This window comes from Gavialis gangeticus, unplaced genomic scaffold, assembly GCF_001723915.1.
Source record: "Gavialis gangeticus isolate Ggan-Ray unplaced genomic scaffold, GavGan_comp1, whole genome shotgun sequence".
Taxonomy (NCBI): Eukaryota; Metazoa; Chordata; order Crocodylia; family Gavialidae; genus Gavialis; species Gavialis gangeticus.
The window spans coordinates 152,338,372-152,340,786 of NW_017729024.1; the positions used below are offsets into that span (position 1 = coordinate 152,338,372).

At 36.1% G+C, this 2,415-nt stretch overlaps 1 long non-coding RNA gene across 1 annotated transcript; it reads right to left on the bottom strand.

Moving 5' to 3' along the window:
- Nucleotides 1-20: 20 nt before the first annotated feature.
- On the bottom strand, nucleotides 21-2,219 carry LOC109298263. The gene is made up of 3 exons (XR_002097567.1): nucleotides 2,149-2,219; nucleotides 487-632; nucleotides 21-255 (listed from the first exon to the last, which is right to left on the bottom strand). It is a non-coding gene; the product is annotated as an uncharacterized LOC109298263 (long non-coding RNA).
- Nucleotides 2,220-2,415: the final 196 nt, after the last annotated feature.

A 2,415-nucleotide genomic window follows, 5' to 3' on the forward strand; every position in this document is an offset into this window, starting at 1 on the left:
TGTCCTTAGACCAACACGGCTACAACCTACACCCCTGTAGTTTAAGGTCATTCACAATAATCTAATAATAATAATAACAACAGTATCCAGAACTTCAGTCATTCCTGGGACTGAAGAAAAGAGCCCAATGGAAAGCCAATCAGCAACAGAAGTAAAATAAAATTTGCCTGAAGTGATTGCTTTAAATTCTTACCTTGCTTTTCCCCACCTGACATGTGTTGCAATAGAACCAGATGAACCGGACCTAGAAGTTGTCTGGGAAAATAATGGAAGGGTTATACAATACTTTTTAAAACTAAAGGACCTTAGTTTTCTGATCCAACCACAATGCCACAAAAATCAGGAATGGAAAGGTCATGGGTAACCAGCAGCTAGGAAGTGCCCTTGCAAATGCTTTTAAAAATACTTTGGTAAGCCTTTAATTTAAAATGGTTTAAACCCACACATTCTGTAAAAACAAGAATATAAGTTCAGCTATGATCTTACCCTGGATCTGCATTTTCCCATAGACCAAACTAAAGACAGTTGGCTCCCAGCCCCTTCTCTCCCAATGCACTTGAAGCATGCAGGTATTCAGGATAAGTGCAAGTCCTCTTGTCTAATCTTGTGTCAGTGTTTTAACAGTGCAGAAACTTTAATTCAACATTAGAAAATCCTATTTACTTGCAAGGCAAAGATAATCCACATATACAGTGACATAGATGTTACAGCTGGGCAATGTTTCTTTTCCCCTTATATCATGATGAATATTGTTCACTTTTTCAATCTGTTATTTTCATGGGAAAATCCCTGTTTTACTCAGGCTGTGAGACTATCTTCAATATGGAAACTATTAGTCCAATTGAATTTGGAATTTAGAAATTGAAAAAAGAAGTCATAAATTGAATTGACTGTTTGACAATGAGATTAATACTTGAAACCATGAAACAATTTGATTTGCTTCCCTGTATAGTACACATATAACTAATGAAAATGTTTCTCGGAAAGTCTTATGTCTGGTTTACGTGTTAGTCTAATTCTCCTGATTTTGGCAATTAGGTTTTAAAAAGATTCAGTAACAGAAGAGTTAACAAAAACTGAAGTTCTATTAAAAGATTTATCTTAACCAGGTGTTTGGATATCTTGGAAGTAGGCATTTGAGATACACCCTTTCTGCTGTAAATATCATTAAGAGACCAATTATGCAGTGTTATACAAAACTTTGGTAAAAACATGAGGATAATGAAAAAAACATTGTTTGAGTTTGCTGGAATAAATCGCTAAACATGTGACTTGCAGAATGCCAGAGTGTCCTTACAACCAGCAGCTTGCATATAATGTCTCATGCAGAAAAACAAAGGCAATATTTGGATTCTTCTCTCAAAGGCCACCCTGAAAGATATTCATGGCTACTCGGAGAATGGTAGTCACATACAAAAATATATCTGACTCACTCCTTGAGGGTACAGAGTCCTTAAAACATCTTAAGTAAAGCAAAAGATCAGACTATTATATTGCAGGGTTACTGTGTTAACTCTAATCACTTTCCACTATGGAATTCCAGTTTGGAAAAAGAATGATCAGAGATCTTTAGCTGATGAAAGTTGATGTTTTGCCACTGAGGATGAAAATCTGGGCTTACATATGCAAATTCACTGGGCTGAATTTGCCTTATATAAATCAACCACAAAACTGTTAAAAAGGTGCTTATTCCTGAACTAGTATCAGAAAAAGTAACCTCTGGGTTAAATGATACAATCATTCACAGGTGGGATTGACCATAGTTTTGTAAATTTCCACAGGGAGAATTACATAGAACCAGAAGATGCCACTGCATGAAAACTGTGGGGGGGGAGTTTTTAACTAAGCGGTAAAGTAACTGCGTCTGTTTGTAGTTATCAGGCTGTTGTGCTTTTTGTTTAGTAGGTCAACACACTGTCGACTTATTAATTTGTGTCTGGGCCTATCACGCAAAGGCTGTTGCTTCACAGACGGTTTCAATCAGAGCAGCCAAACCAGCAAAGTAGGACATCCTGGTCAGAATTACTTTCTCAACCTCATTTTGAACTGTTGCTTTTTCAATCAGTCTTGGCAGATTTCATTATAAGCTATTTTGTATAGCATGCACATTTAATGAGACGTAACACTCTTATGTAAGAAGAGGGGTACCTTCTGTCAGTACTTGCAGGAATGCAAAACACAACCATTGGAAGCAACGGTCCATTTTCCTACAAAACTAACTGAAAAACAATGCAGCTGGATTAGAATTTTACTATTTTCCCTTGTACTGATGTTCCATAGTATATTTTATGTTCATTCTAGACAGCATGTAAGTAAAACTGTACAGTACAAACACCTTTTTTACAGATTGATGACCAGACCAAAAACAAAAAACCTTTTTCAGGTCATCAAAAACATTTTTTTTCAAGTTTTCTC